The sequence below is a fragment of the Medicago sativa genome, chromosome 3 (genome assembly GCF_051527215.1).
Source record: "Medicago sativa cultivar Bolivia chromosome 3, Bolivia_mono, whole genome shotgun sequence".
NCBI lineage: Eukaryota > Viridiplantae > Streptophyta > Magnoliopsida > Fabales > Fabaceae > Medicago > Medicago sativa.
The window spans coordinates 84,119,318-84,136,674 of NC_140751.1; the positions used below are offsets into that span (position 1 = coordinate 84,119,318).

Consider the following 17,357-nt stretch of genomic DNA (forward strand, 5'->3'; position numbering starts at 1 on the left):
ATACTAGTTGCTGCTGCTGTGGTATTTGTATAGGGCACCACCATTTTCCCGCTATCTTTTCCCAGCAACGCAGCGTTTCATACCACTAGAGACGAGTTTTTTTTTTTTTTTTTTTAATTTAAGGTGAGATGCGTTTTTTGTTTTTGTTTTTTTGGGTTAATTAAGTAAATAGTCTCTATAAATATTCAGAATTTTGTTTTTAATCCATATAAAATAAAATCACACTTTTTAATCCTTATAAAATTTTTCATCAGCATTTTTAGTCCCTATAAAATTTTTCCAACAACATTTTTAGCCCGTGTAAAAAATTTCCATCAACATTTTTAGTCTCTAAAATGCTTAAGAAAAATGTCACAGACTAAAAAGTGTGATTTTATTTTGTAGGGACTAAAAACAAAACTATGAATATTTATAGGGACTAAAAACTTAATTAACCCTTGTTTTTTTTAATGGTCTTATATGGAAAATTGCCCTTTTATATGGATAATACTTGGGTGACATTGTGGTTCGGTGGCATTGGTGAGATTGACCAACCACAATGTCACAAGCCAGTATAAAAAACAAAAAATATTATGAAGGGAGAAATAAGAAAGACACTTGTGACATTGTGGTTGACCAACGCCACAATGTCACCAACTACAATGCCACCTAAGTGCTACCCCTTTTATATATATTTGGATTTGGATTGTTATCATCGGTAGTTATAAATCATTCGCTTGTGAACCGGAGTTACAAACCATTTCTAAGTTAGGAGTTACAATTGTCATTGGGATGGGAATTAAGATGCATTAGCAAGAATAACATTGTAGCAAAAACTATAACGTAGAATTAAGGATTCTAAGTTGTAAAACTTAACAAACTAAGCTCACAGACATATTGTATGCCATAGGATGGTCCGCTGATGGTAATGGTGGTGCGTCATGTGGTGGTGGTGATGGCGCTTATGATAACTTGGCATACTGCTACTCGTCCTACTCCTCATGTGCATGTGGTGTAGGGTCAACAACTTGTTTAGGGATCTAACTCATCGACCATGTTTAAGAGGAGGATTAGCTGTAACACGCTCTTTGTGCACAGAGCTGTGTTGAACCAGTCTTCTAAGTCGGAGCCTACCAACGTCGTCAGTCATCTACACAGCAACCAACAAGAAAATATCAAGCAAACATTCTTTGAAACATTCCATCAAACACGTAGAGTACAAAATAAACATACAATTTCTATTGTATTATTTCAATTTTTAAACTATCATATTGTACCAGTACTTAACTTAACCCGCATTCATATTAAAAGCACACATTCTAATTGATCAACAATTACCCAAAAAACCTTCTAATTCATAATCATAATACATCAATTTTAAAAAACTCTTAACATATAAAAGTCACATTGTGTTATTATAAGAGATTTTGAACACTTATTGTTTAAGTTTGATTAATTGCTTGAGTTTGAAGAATCTTGGTGGGACTGAGTTTCACAATTCCGATTTAGTAGCAAATGTTTTATAACTTTTGTTCACAAATTCGTAACTCTTGATGGGTTATTTTTGGAAGTTTGAGATGCTTATTAGTAATCCAAAATGTCTTATTAAGAGCAATTTTCACTTATGTGCTGGTTGAAAAGTAAAAGGTTGGATTTAAACTTTGATCCAACCCCTGTAAATTTGAAGTTGATATTTGCACCGACTGTTATTTATAAAACACCCCCTCCACTTTATCTTAATTTATTGGTCACAATACACTTCTCAAAAGTTGATTTTCGAAACTCATATCTATCCTTCTTCTGAGAAACCAAAATTAATGCGAAAATAACTTATTTGGATTAAAAGGGGGTTAAAAGATGAAGAAGATGATTCCATATAAAAAATGACAAAAAATCGTCGCCAAAGTTAATGCAAAGATAACTTATTTGGATTAAAAGAGGGGCAAGAGATGAAGAAGGTGATTCCATATCAAGAAATGACAAAAAATCGTCCCTTAATGAAAAAACTGAATTTTTTTTTTATTGAGATGAAATTGAGAGAAGTTAGATAGAAGAATTAGGACCGACTAATATTATTGGGTTCTTGTAGTTTAACGCTTTTTCAACTAGGTATCATACATGCACAATTGCGGACATTAATCCATTAACTATAATGAGTATCGAACTTTTCCTCAAGATAATTTAACATTATTGTATTCACAACGGTAAATTCAAACTCATTACCCATGATTAACTTGAAAAATATCTCTTACCACATCGTTAAGTGTTACCGAGTTTGCATATTTTATATTTAAGAAATTGACAATGTTAACGAGTGTTTCGTAGACATTGATTAAACAACTAAAACAAATACTTCATTCAATCACTATTATAAGCAAAAATCAACTTTTTAGGTTCATTTAACATTATTGTATTCACAACGGTAAATTCAAACTCATTACCCATGATTAACTTGAAAAATATCTCTTACCACATCGTTAAGTGTTACCGAGTTTGCATATTTTATATTTAAGAAATTGACAATGTTAACGAGTGTTTCGGAGACATTGATTAAACAACTAAAACAAATACTTCATTCGGTCACTATTATAAGCAAAAATCAACTTTTTAGGTTCATTCAATAAATAATGTAATTGGTCAATAATATAGACAAAATACATCATTTATTGAATGAACATAAAAAATTAATTTTTGCTTATAATAGTGACCGGAGGGAGTAAGACTTTTATAAAAAGCGGTGCAATCTTTTAATCAAAAATCAAAACTCGACAAAACCGATATTTACCGACTCCTTAACCATTATCCTTAGACACACCAATTATATATTAAATATGACGAAAGTTAAACACTATTTTATTTTTGAAAGGGAAAGTCAAACACTATTTAATGATTGAACAATCAAGATTGTCCTACAATATAAAAAAAAAAAACCTATACTATAATATTATTTATGGAAATTTGTTTAAGTTCTTTGAAAGGAGGAAATTTGTTTAAATTTTTTGAAAGGAGGAAATTTGTTTAAATTTTTTGAAAGGAGGAAATTTGTTTAAATTGTTATTGCATAAAATAAAATTTATGGAGTATTATTTTTATTTATAGAAATTTGTTGAATTTGTTTACAAATTAGATGTTGACAATCTATCCAAAGGATGGACGGTGAGATATACGATTGACTCCAATCCGACGGTGATAATTAACCGGACCCTTTCGCGCTCTATGAGTTTAGTTCCTCTCTCTTCTACGCGTGTTATTGTATCTGCGGAATAACAACAACTATGAAATGATCATCTGCTTTTGAAATCCATTTCCAATCCCTTGCTTCATTTTCTTCAATCATCAATCGCACTCTCAAGTAAGTTCATCTTTCCCCTCAAATTCAACCACATTACTCATTTTCTTACTCTTTTTATGCACTCATTTACGTTTTTTTTACGAACAAAACTATAACTCGATTCCATTTTCCGTTTTCCACATCAATTAGGGTTTCTTAATTTCCCTTTCCACAAAATGTTTACCCGAAGCCGACGCTTCGCTTCTTCTTCTTCATCATCGGAGAAGAAGCATTCCGTTTCGAGAGAATTCAACTTCAAACAAGAATGTTGCCGCCGTGAAGACTCGTTTGACTAAGAAACGTCCCGCTCTCGCCGACGTTACCAATAACAGTAAATGCCTCTCTCGTCAAAACCTCCCTTGCTACTCCATCTAAGCCCATGGTAATCATTTACTACTATCACTCAATTTGAGTTTGTGTAGTGATTGGAACGCTGAATTTGATTAGTTTAGTTCTTTTTATTAATACCGAACAATCTTATTGAATTTGCATATGAATAATTAAAGATTGTTCCAATTATGATGATGGGATAGTGTTGCGTAATAATGAAAGTGTATCTTGAAATTATGTTGATGAAGCACGAGAAGGATATAATAACATGCATGGTTTAATTTAACATATAGTGTGTTCACCTTTTTGAGGATTATTTTATCAAAATCATTAGGACCCACCATATATGCCATGCATGTGGAACTTTTGCAAATAAAGTTGAACAATACAAAACAATGGACAAGTGTTTGGTTTTAAGGGGGAAAGTATATAATGAGTTTAATTGATATGCATTATTGGCGTAAAAAAGTTTTACACATGCATTCCGTCACATTTTATCGCGCTCGATATTTGAGGAGATATTTTAGGAATTCACATAATAAAGTAGTAGAATGATTGAATATAATTAGATGTATGTGTAAATCTTATTTACACCATCGGGATATACAATTTAAATCCTAATTCGTGCATGTATGTGAAAATTTCATGTACTTTAATAGGATCGTTTTTGTCATTTGAAATTTCCCCGTGTGTCCAAAAGCTGCAAAGACAAAGAAGGATTCTATTGCGAGTTCGCGAGAAAAATGTTATGTCCGAGAACATTTTGCAACCCTCATCGAGAGTAAAATCGAGTGGATCTCGCTCTCCAAAGAGGCATGTTCGACCAAAGCTAGTCAAATTAAGACCGGAGTTAAAGCATTCATTGCTCCAAGCAAAGATAGTGTTGTTTGTCAGTTTTAAGAGTGTGGTACGTAGTCCGAGATGGATGGACATTTACCCAAGTAATTCCTTCGGTGGTTCCGCTTCACTTTGGATGGGAGCATGTCAACCGGCGATTCTCCGATGACTCCGGAATTTGAATATATTCGCAATGATGATGTTTTATCAATCAAATCAATTGAGAATAAAACATGCAACATTCTCAATATTTCGTACTCTTCCAAAATGGCCGGTTCGTTTATTAAAGGCTTAATCTTATACTTGCCCTTTCTTATGTATTGGCTAATTTGGACAATACTTTTTTCAATAATTACAATTTGTAACTGGAATACCCATGCATCATCCCTTGATTTTAGGGAGAATACATGATATTGACACCATACCGAAGTCAAGAGCAAATGAATTTGTAGACATTGATCGCAATACCAAAGGCCCACGATTTTGTGCATCCTTTGCCCATGAAATCTACGAAAATTTATGTGTATCAGAGGTTTGTCATCTTCATTTATTTTAATGTTTTAGTCACTTGTTGTAATTGTCAAAGTGATTGCTAGCGAGTAGCATTTTGATTTGTTTTGATGCTTTTATAGGTTTACAAATTTCTTGTTTGTGTTTGGTACCATAAATTAACCAATTCAATATTCATATCTAAGCGTATGTTTGGGTAAGTGTTATAGGGTGGAACAGAGTGGAATAAAATGGAATGGAATGAGATATCATTTGTTTTTTAAAATCTAAACTTAGGAATGTTAGCCCATTCCGCTTTATTAGACTTTATACCACTGTGCACCAATCTCAATTCCAAACACACCTTAAGCAATGAGACCTGTGATATATTGAAATGTTGAATAGGAGTTATATCCCATTTAATGTAATTGAATAGAGTCGGTGTAGGTGACTTGAAGACATGATGTATCAGATTCAATCTATATTTAAGAAATAGAATGTTTTTATTTTAAAAAATATGTGATGTATCATTTCAATCTATATTTGAATATCAGATTGAATTGCTTCTCCAACTAAGTTTGTTTATGACTATTTCACATATCAACTTTATGTATTATTTATTTTGCAACCTTCGTCTTATTGTTTGCGAGAAAGATTTGGAGTAAATGTAAAAGTCATGTTCTTTTTTGGGGAAATTAAAAGTCATATTCACGTCAATAAGAATATTAATTATATAAAGATTAGGATGATGTTGATGTTGAATTCATCATTTGCATTTTCCTCTCAATTTATTTCTAGAAATCCTGACTTTCACATGATGAGTGTGAAATATTTGATGAAATTAAGAACTCGATTTCTCTTAAGCAACTTGTTATTGATGTGATTTGGTCCCTCTTAAAAGGGCTAATGTCTTCTATTTTTACACAATATGAAAAGATAAATTACTAAATTGGTATGAGATATAGCTTTTCGAACTTCCAAACTCAGTGTTTTTCTATCATATCATTTATGCGATTATACTCGTGGTTTAGAAATTAAACATGTATATATCATTTGTCTCATTTATTTTTTATCTTCTTTCTACTTTTTCATCTTTTGTTTTCTTCTAATTTATGGTTTCGTAAATTTAAAAGGCCATCTATGGACTACATGGAGAAGATACGAGAAAAACATCAATGCTAGCATGAGGGCAATGCTTGTTGATTGGCTTGTGGAGGTAAACTATGGTGGGACGGACTGCCGGGTGATAGATTTATTCCAAGGGATTTGTTCCTCTCAATGTGCTACTTTTTTTTTAGAATTATTTATACAATTTATTATATGTATTGTTATATCCCGATTAGCGGGACTTTATGTTTCATTCAAAAAACTTGTTTTTTTTTTTGGTTAAAAGAGAAAAAACTTGTTTTGACGATGTTATTTTAAATATTTTGTTGTGTTGGTTATTGAGAGATTTAAATACTCATGTTAGGAGAGGTAAAGATGCCATATCAATGGAAGTAGGATTCATTGTTATTTGTATAGGATTCGGTGAACTTGCTTTTTTCTCTTTTTCCTCATGAGGGAACACCGTAAGAATTGTATCCTTCATTAAGTTTCTTTTCAAATGGTTTTCACTTAATTTCTCTCTCCATTGTAGGTTGTTGACGAGTACGGACTTTTACCCGATACACTATTTTTGGCAGTTAACTACCTTGATCGCTATCTTTCGGGCAAAGCAACGAACACACAACAATTACAACTACTTGGTGTTACCAAGATGATGATTGCTTTGCGTAGGGTTCTTCTCTCTTAGTTATTGTTTGTTAAGTAATATCTCTACTTAATTTGTTTCACTATACGGTGCTTGTTTCAATTGTTTTCTTGTGTTTGTCCCGCATTTTTATTTGTATTTGTATTCCATAAGGCTATAAATTGGTTTGAATTTGGCGGTAAATACGAGGAGATTTGTGCACCTAAGGTGGAAGAGTTACGTTATGTAACCGATAATACATATTCTAAGGAGCAGGTTTGTGTTTTGTTATTTATCTATTAATTTGATTCATAACTGCAACTTTGGATACCTTTTTATTTGGTTTTAGTATCCAAAAACTATAGATATATGATATTATTGCGGGTGTTGGAGATGGAGTCCTCTCGTTCGAATTTCTTGAAGTTTGAAATGACGGCTCCTACAATTAGATGTTTTTTTGAGGTAATGATTGGTTTTCTTCATATTATTGACAAGTGGAAGTAAGTTGCTTTTGTATTAACTTGTGAACATGCCAATGTAGACGCTTCATTACCGTTGCCCAACAAACATGTGAGGTATGAATCTCGGTTGAGACTCTTTTTAGTCTCTCTAAGTTAGGATAATCATGACAATTTATGATGTTTATGTTGCATCGTTTTCGCATTCTATTGATGCGGTTGGAGTATTTGGTGACTATGTAGCGGATTTATCGCTTCTAGAGTATGATATGCTTAAGTACACCCCATCATTAATAGCGCATTAGCCACTTTCTTGGCTAAATATATACTACTTTCGACAAAGAATCCCTAGGTATGTATTGCAGAAAACCTATTTTCTTGAATATCTTTTGATATGCATATATGCCGATGTTGTGCAACTATGCATATGCTTTGGTATAGAACTCTATGCTAAGGCATTACACAAAGGGTTACCAAGCATCGAATTGCGGGAATGTGTTGAGGGATTGCATTTGTTGTACCACAATGGCTACCATAGTTCACCTTCCATTACGGCTATCGAGAGAGAAATACGATCGGCATAAGGTGAGAATACCTGGCTCTTGCTCTCTTGTCTACGAGCGTAGTAAAATTGGGTGACTAAAAGCGATCTACAATCACAATCCTTAGTTCTAAGCATTTTTGTGCATCTCGTTCATCAGTTTTGGAGTTCCCTCAATATGGATTCCAATAATTTGTTTTAAACAAATAGTTGATTAAGTGATAATCATGTTGAGAATTGACGGAAATGTATTATATTACCTTAATCATTTGGATTAATATTAAAAATATTTTCTCACCGGTTAAAAGGGTAAACCAAAAGGAGGATAGTCTAGTAATTAGAGAAAGTGGACTTAACTATCTAATAATATATATGTATAGAGTATAGATATGATTCATGATAAAAAAAATCATAGTTCAATACATGTGAGAGTTGAGGGGAACTGTTCGATTAACAAAAAAAGGTTTTGATTGTTGCGTTATTAATTTGGATTTTGTAGGATTCGTAATGCCGGTAACTAATTTTATGTAATTAAGGTTGCAATGCATGCAAATTAGTGGGGTATCGGGGACCAGATTGAAGGGTGTAAAGGGGTTGTCCATTTAGAATTCTAGTCATCTATTAAGATATTAATTTGCACACACCATCTATTTATGGCTACATATGGCTTGAAAATGCGGCTCTTATTGCATATCTCTGCAGCTGCGAAAAGGATGGATTAGTTTTTTTTTTTTTTAGTTTTTGACAAATTGACCGTCGCATTTGGGGTTAATGTTCTTGTTTATTATTTTTTTTTTGAACAAATCAAAATGGAATATATTGCTCAAACGAAAGAATAATTCATCCCGCACAAGGTGTGCTAAAATGATGAATCATCCAAATCGTTACAAACCGTAGCACTCGTGAATAGGTTGCCACCATAAAAGCAAGAAAAAATTACACAACACCCATACAACAAAGTGGGTGTCTCCACCAATCATGATAACCAAAAGCAATAGGAACAAAGTGCGAAGACAACCAAAGAAATGAGTTCATCTTCACCTTTTCAAAAATACCGTGTATATTGATTACCACATTTTTGAAGACACGATTGTTTCTATCTTTCCAAATAGCCCAAACACACGCATGCCAAATAATTTTAAGGTAGGAATGAGTAACTCCGGAAGCGCCGCTAATTGAGTAAACCGCAAATAGTGCTCCTTGATACTTCCTGGAAAAACCAAATAGATGCCAAGCCATTGAGAAACTAAATTCCGTACATTCCCAAATAATGCACAACCAATAAAAAGATGATTTGTTGTCTCGGTGAAACCACATCCTCCAACACATATATTATCATTAGGTTGCAAGATATGTCTTCTCACTAAGTTTGATTTTGTCGGAATTCTATCTTGAAGAAGACGCCAAGCAAAGAGAGAGACTTTAGAAGGAATCAATCTATGCCAAACAGTAGATATTACGTTTTCCGTTGCTGGTTCAGCTTGAGAAGTTAAAAATTGATAAGTCCCACGCACCGAATATCCATGAATGGGATCAAGTAGCCACCTCCAATAGTCACGAATATTATCCCCCGCAAAATAACGTTATTTACCATAACAATACACTCCCTCATACTATCCTCCTCCCATGCCCACAAACGTCTCCTCCAACTCCACGCATTCCCTCCTTCCTCCCAACCCAATCTAGCCATCTCCTCCACCGTACACTCCCGATGAACCGATAACTCATAAAGGCGGCTGAATTTGAGTTTTAGTGAAACTCCATCCAACCATTTATCATCCAAAATAAAGTGTTCTTCCCATCACCTACCACCCTCTCAACGTTGTCCTCAAACCAGTTTCCTACTCCCGACCCTATCCCCTCCCTCACGCCTCCCATCATCCTCCACCAAGCCGAGGCATTTTGGTCCCCTTCCCGAATACGACCACCAACCTCCCCATACCCGGCCTTCAACACACGGTACCACAAACTATCTTTCTCAACTAACAACCTCCAACACCACTTTCCTAACAAAGATAAGTTAAATTCCCTAAGCCTCCCGACCCCCAAACCACCATTATCAACAGATAAACAAATAGAGTCCCAATTTATCCAAGAAATTTTTTTAGAGACCTCACTACCCCCCAAAAAAAATTTTTAAAAAGAGATTCAATAGAGGAAATTATACCTGTAGGGGCCTTGAAAAAAGAAAGAAAATAAACCGGTAGAGAGGACGGGACATACTTCGAAGAACCAGCGACCACCGGAAGATAAAAACTTGTTGTTCCGGGACGATAACCGTGAAGTAATACGCTCAACCACGAGTTTCCAAAACCGAGTTTCCTACTATCACCCCCAATAGGCAATCCCAAATACAAAAACGGAATCGTGCCGGTTCTACAATTTAACACCGCTGCCTTCTACTAACCAAGTTGAAGAAATGTTAACCCCCGTAAGCATGCTTTTATTAAAGTTGACCTTCGGACCCGATATCTCCCGAAGTATTAACAACACCGCGCGGATGGAACGCACATTCAACCAACATTTTGTGCCAAGAATAAGAGTGTCATCGGCGAATTGAAGATGTGATAGCTTGACACCCTCCCGTCTTCCAACCCCATATGCCCGAAACAAATTATTAGATTCCAAAGCCTTCATCAACACAAAAAGCCTTCACTCGCCAATAAGAACAAAAAAGGGGAAAGAGGGTCCCCTTGTACGAGACCCCGCTCTAAAGAAAACTCTTCCGTCGGACTCCCATTCACAAGAATCGAAGCCGTAGCCGTTCCAACACATTCCATTATCCACTTTCACCATAAAGTTGGGAAATTCATGCTTTTCATAACCGAGTTCAAATAATTTAAATCCACCGAATCGTAAGCCTTCTCAAAATCTACCTTGAATAACAACAACTCCTTTTTCATACGTCGAGCTTCATCAACCACCTCATTAGCAACAAGGATACCATCAAGAATACGTTTACCACGGATAAAAGGCGGCGAGAATCCGACACAACAAACTCCATAACGTACCGTAACCTATTCGCGAGGACTTTTGCCAACACCTTATACAAGCAACCAACCGAGCAATAGGTCGGAAGTCGCCCAAACATTGAGGGCTATCCACCATTGGAATCAAAGCAATAAACGTCGAATTTAGACCCTTTGTCACCTTCCCATTTCGGTGAAATTCCGATAAAAATCTCATGAAATCATCCTTCAACTCATGCCAAAAATCTTTAATAAAGCCGAAATTAATTCCATCGGGGCCCGGACTTTTAAAGCTCTCACAGTCCCAAACAGCCTGTTTTACCTCTTCCAAAGTAAACGGACGCACCAAACTACTTGCTTGTGGATATGACAATTTTCGGAAATTCATCCCTTCCACCCCCGGCCGAACCATCTCGAGGCTCTATAATGTCTAGAAAAATGATTACGAACAGCCATTCGAATATTTTGAACTCCTTCGACAGTACTCCATCCACATGAATTAAGTGAATAGAATTTCTTCTCCGTCTGTTTGACATTATATTATGAAAGAATTTTGAATTTGCATCACCTTCCTTAACCCAATTCATTCTCGCCTTTTGCCAATTCATACTAGAATGTACCCGAGATAAAGAATGCAAATTAACCGACAAATCATGCGGTTCTTGAATTTCCTCCTCATGAAGTTCAATTTCTTCTGCTTTAGAATCAAGGGAAGAGAGTCGATTCTTCACATCCGAAATCTTACCGTCTATATTCTTGGTGTGTTGTTGATGCCATTCCTTCAAGCCGAGTTTAATCATTTTTAACTTCATTTTCAAGACGTGTCCGCCCCATCCATCCCGGTTAAATGAAAGTAATTTATCACGAACAAATTCTGCATACCCATTGTAGTCCGCCCAACATTTCATCAAACGCAACGGTCGAGGACCCCAATTAACATCTTCAATAAACAACACCAAAGGAACATGATCAGATAAGCCCCGCCGGTGTGCCACCCGAATACAATTTGGCCAAGCCTCACACCATTTTACGGACACCAAGAAACGATCCAACCTCGCTCATAGACACACCGTCACCACGATACCAAGTGAAGAGCCTCCCACAAATCGGGAAATCTACCAAGGAGCCGCCATCGATGAAGTTATTAAAATTGTCCGCATCTAATTGTACGAAAACCGTGTCGCTACCTCTTCTCTCTTCCTCTCGATCTAACAAATTGAAGTCTCCGCATATACGGATATTCTCCTCCTCATTATTAAGAATAAAATGAGTCAAGCGGTCCCAAAGAATTTGTTTCGCCGCCATATCACATGGAGCATAAACATTTGCAATAGTAAAGTCTTGTCCCGTCAAAATCACTCTTCCCTTGATAATTAAAACATGTCCGAAATTCATAGTGCACCATACCTCCACCACCGACGAATCCCAAAGAGTTATCAACCCTCCGACGCCCCAATTGAAGCTTGATAAGAATACCCACATTGAGAATTCCCCCATAAAGTATTAACTAAAAAATCATCAATCGCTTGTAACTTTGACTCTTGCAAGCATACCACAAAAGGATTTTTGTCTTGAATAAAATGCCGGACCTCGGCTCTTTTCTCAAACCCCCCAAGACCTCTAACATTATAGGAAACCACCTTCATCTCCACTCCCCTCCACCCTCACACCCACCACCACACCAGCCCACTAGTTCCCCTCACCACCAGCCCCACCATCCGCCCTTCCCCCTTCTTCCACTACACTCCCTCTCTCTCGCCCTCAATTCCCTTCTCCCCTCACTAGTACAACAAGTTAAATCTATTGTTTTTATCTCCCTTAAATTTAACCCCCAATGTCTTACCAATCTCCCTCACATCCTCCGCCATGACCTCCTTCTTGCTATGAAGAACAACCCAACTCCCCAAATCTTTATTTGCGAAGAAACAAGAGTTAGATAAGGAAGTTGCAATCCCCTTAGATGCCTTTGACAAAACACTCCTCTTGCATTCTTGTTTCTTAAGTACCTTTAAAATTTCCTTTCTATCTTTCGAAGGCATTCGTGCAATTTTTTTAAGAAACCCAAATTTGAATGTTTTAGAGCTATTCCACGTTTCTTCTTATGTTTCTTAGTAGAAGATGTTGTTTTAGATACCAACATCCGGTCCCGCTTCACAGAGCCATCAGCAGCAATTTTTTTAATCAAATTTGAACCTCTCTGTACCCGTAACATTGCTTGAGACTCTCGCCGTTGTTGATCGGCAGCTGGACCATTTGCTTGCTCACGGATCCGCACCCTTGTTGTCAAAATTAGCAATAGAACCCTTGTTGCTCACGGTCCGGTCCCGCCGTACGGTGCCTTCAAGAAGAATTTTTTTAACAAGAACCGAACCGCTCCGGACGTGTTTCAATGCATCTCGCCGTTCTTGAACAACGGGTGAACCATTTGCTTGCCCACGGTACGCCCCCTTGTTGCCAAAATCAACATGAGAATCTTCTTGTTGTCGAACAGCAGCTGAACCAATGTCAACACCTTTGTTACCAATGTCAACATGATGTTCACTACCTTTACCATAGTCACCATTAACCAACCAATCCTTGTTTAAATCATCAACCAAATCATCCATCTCCCCATGTACCTCCTCCATCTCGGGAAAATCATTATGAACGGATATTGCTTCGGTCCTTGAATCGACGTCTTCTTCCGTCATAAATGCATCCTCTCCTAAGTTGCACCCCCATTCTTCTACCACCTTAATATCATGTTTACACCCATCTATAATCACTTCCGATGACACATTAATGACTTCTAAACAAGTAGTTGAAACAAGAACACGGGCATAATCCATCCTTGCTCTATCCACCGTGCAAGCATCCGATTTAATGTATCTACCACACCCCGAAACGGCAATATTAAAAAACAATTCATTCCAAGCATGTACCGGAGTAGGGGTGGCAAAAATACCCATGCCCACGGGTACCCGTGGGTAAAATCCGTCACGGGCATGGGGCGGGTAGCTAAACGGGTATCCATGGGTATAATAACGGGTATTTGACTACCCATTATTATATGGATATGGACATGGATTTGATTGTATCCATACCCACGGGTACCCATACCCGATAATGAGTTAAGTAAATTACTAAATTATCTTTATATATCTTATGTTATTACTTAAAGTTGTTACCTCATTGAAGGAAATTTTACCGCCCACCTAAGATTTCTCATTAATAACCTATTTTTATTTTTAATTTTTTTAATTCATCTTATTTAGTTCACCATTTTCACTTCATTCACATCATAAAACATATTCTATATGGATTATATAAGAATCATAAATTTTCTATCGATTATGTATGATTTATGAAATTTTGAATGGATTATGTATGAATGTTTAAAAGTTGAAGTTTTTGGTAGGTAATTAATAAAAGTTATTATTTGTACCAAAAAAATAAATAAATTCAAAAATCCATGGGTACCCATGAATACCCATGGATACCTCAATACTCGCGGGTACCCGCATAGTGGGTACCCACGAGGGTATGGGGCGGGTACGGGTATCATATTTATCCAACGGGGCGGGGACGGGTATCATACTATCCGTACCTACGGGTACCCATTGACATCCCTATACCGGAGTACCATAAACTCGCAACCAAGCACCTCTTTCATACTTTATATCCTTTGACGACCATTTATGCAAATCCGTAAATAACAAACCGAAAAAGTCAATAGCATCGTTAAACACCTCGCCACATATCTTCACCCCCACGACAAAGGAGAAAAATTCTATCACCGCCCATCGGTGTAACCACAACATTACCAAATCCAGCGTCCTTCACCCGTTGTTGAAGAGATAGAGAAGAGTCTCCCGACACCACTTTCGCAACAATACCCCCTCACCCCATAAACGGTCTTCTGGTTTCGAAGTGTAAATGAGCATGGCAACATGACCACTAACCGGTGCATCAACCTTTTCAATAATCTTCTTCACCTTTGACTCCCACACCTGTTTCCCTTCCACCTTCGTCGATCCTCCCCGCCTTCACCTCTTCCACCTTTCCCATCACTCCTCTAGCCTCACTCACCCTCTTAATTTTCAACTTATTTTTTCTTCTTCTTCGTACCTTTCACATCCTCCATTTTTAATTTTTTTCTTCTACTATTTTTTCTTTTTTTCATCATCCACACTTACAACCTCTTTCGCCTCACGCACCCTCACATTTTTAACACCTACACCATGAGTGATCACCACCGGTTTCACCTCCCTACCCACCTCCTCCCTCCTAACACCGTGAACGAAACCCTAGTCTCACCATCAAAATGTGCAAACCTCGTCATACATAGCTTCACGAGCCCACACCCTATGGTCACCAATCCAAACATTATTCAAAGCCCGAGCTAATTTATCTCTATTCCGAACATGTAAAAATCTCACAAACCCATAGACTTGACCACGAGAATTTAAATGTCTAGCAACATAAATATCGGACATGATACCACAGTACCTCGAAATACCGACGTAAACGGAACAATGGAATAAAGTCGGGAATATTTGCAAAGTAAAACGTAACCTTATTACCACCGGTTGCGGTCCTCTTCATAACGTTCGGTTCCCTTGCTCTCCACCGTATCATGTCCGATCCCCGCCGAACCATTACGACCGAATGCCGTTTGTTTGACGTGGAACCTTTCGTAACCGTAGAAACCCTAGGAAACCCGCGTTCATCCCTCGCTATCATCCCGAAAACCCCGCCGACCGTAATTCCCGTCCCTCGCCAATCCTCCATGCCGCTCCGAAACCCTTGACCTGTCCCGTCCTCGATCATCCGGTTGCATCGCTTTCCTCTTTCTTGACCTAACTACGTACCAATCACCCCTATCCCCCCCATTTTCTCGCCACCCAGTGGGCCCCTATCCCCCCTAGTGTATCTCTCAACCGGAGATGGACTCCGAATGATTGCCACCGTACGAGTGATGGCCACCACGAGGTCTCTCAAAGCTCTCTCTCACCATCGCTCCCTTATGTTTTCTTAAGTACTTCTTTTATCCTGTTATGTCCGATGTTCATCTTTATCACCACTTACAAATTACTAATTAATTTCATATCGTTTCATGTTAATATATGGATTCGGTTCAAGTTTGCCGCAAAGAAGTGTTGTCCTCCATCAATACCGTAGAAGTATTTCACAACCGAACTCACATATTATTACAAGAAATGCTAGCAAAACACCGAATTGGACATTAATGAATACAATCTTTGTGATTGACATATTTTTCAAAAAGTGATCCATTCGCCAAACGACTAAATTGACTTTACGAGAAAATATCACAAGTGTTTAAAAATGTATCAAAAAGTGTTTCTTCTATTCAAATACTTGTGGTGTCCGCTCCGGAAGATTTGGATCATTGCGAGCAAAGGGATGTAATGTTGCTTGCTCGTCTTGCCTAGTGGAATTTTACATGCCGCCAATATTGTGCCAATCATTTTGATTTTCAAGCTACCGTACCATGTCCATTTAGAGTTTAGACACATTCGTTCTTCGTTGTACGGTGTACACATGTCATCTACAGTTCCTCCTTGCGGACCTTGTTGAATTGAATAAATTTACGAGTTAAAATTCTCCGTCCAAACAAAATCATAATCTTTTTTTCTTTACTTTAATCTTGCTCTTTATCCTTCATTTTCTCTTTGTGTTAATGCGAGTTCGTTATCTTATGGAATGTGTAGAGAGCTCCCTTTATTGTTTTTTTTGTCATGTTATACAATGTATCTATTCACTTTATCAATAAATGGTCATCATTAGTGAAGTCTTACATACCTCTACAATTATGTATTTTTCTTCCACAAGACTTTAATGCGAGACTTTGTTTATGAGACTCGAGCTTAGTTTCATTAAGACCAATGTTGGTCTCCATGTTTGTGTTTTATGTTTCGTTCTTTGCTTTAAACTATTATAAATAATTGTATCGGTGCTTTTTTTAAAATAAAAAAAAATGTTTGGATCTATTGGATATCCATCAATTAGAGATCGTTAATGGATATATTGGACGAGTTTTTTGAATTAGATGAAAGATGACGAATGATTTATAACTAAATCGGATTGATGCAACCCATCCATTATATTCTCGTGGACATATTGTCCTACTCCAACTTGACAATCAAAGAAGGAATTACTTCGAATTTCTCTAGAGGCTAAATCCCTGCTTGTGTATTTATAATTTATAATGAAAAGATTACAATCAAGGTTAAATCCCCACTTGTGTATTTATAATTTAGAATGAAAAGAATACAATCAAATCCTTAAATTATAGGGATAAGAGAATCATGACATAATGTTTTATCACATATTATATTTCTTCCCAATTCATTAATATCTAAATTTTTTTAATAGTTTTTCTTATAGCTCTAAGACCATCCCTAGTGAAAGGGTCTTCCTTTGAAGATTCAATACCAAATAAGCACTCCTATTGTGAAGTAAAAAAAATGGATACATATTTGGGAGAGGTGCTACATTAAGCACTATCTTTTTCCGTGGGATCCACGTGTTTTTAATATTAGAATATTGATATGTAATGATGTATAATTATTGATAAACGATCAACGAGTCATGTTTAAGAAATTTGTGTGAGATTTTGAGTGGAGAGATTGAATGTTTTATTATGTAAATCAAGTTAAAAAATTATAAATGAATGATGTGTACGCGTGTG

The 17,357-nt window shown here is 36.7% G+C and overlaps 1 pseudogene; it reads left to right on the top strand.

Annotated features, from left to right (window-relative positions):
* The first annotated feature begins 3,486 nt into the window (after nucleotides 1-3,486).
* LOC146941127 (cyclin-A1-4-like) lies at nucleotides 3,487-7,795 on the top strand (annotated as a pseudogene).
* The last annotated feature ends 9,562 nt before the right edge of the window (nucleotides 7,796-17,357 follow it).